We start from the raw sequence: 333 nt of genomic DNA on the forward strand, positions 1-333 counted from the left end.
GTTCCTGGACATTTTTTGTACCATTGACTGCCATTATAACATACACTTTTGATCCTACTCCTAATTTAGCATAAAACAATGTTGTACATATGAACAACTTTTTCAATCAAGCTTTTGACTTAAAATAAAAATCAATTATCCATCCTTTGACGTCATTTTCCACTATAGGGCTGAGGGCTCCATTCCATACGTTTCATTGAGATCTTTTTCTGTTGCATTCCGACTATTGCTTGGCAGTAAAACACATAATTACAACTAAAATGGTCTGGGTGTGTTGGTATTGATGTAAAAGTGTGGTATGAATGTGTGTATTGAGAATATTATTTGTGTGTG

This window comes from Larimichthys crocea, chromosome II (genome assembly GCF_000972845.2).
Source record: "Larimichthys crocea isolate SSNF chromosome II, L_crocea_2.0, whole genome shotgun sequence".
In the NCBI taxonomy this organism is placed as follows: Eukaryota; Metazoa; Chordata; class Actinopteri; family Sciaenidae; genus Larimichthys; species Larimichthys crocea.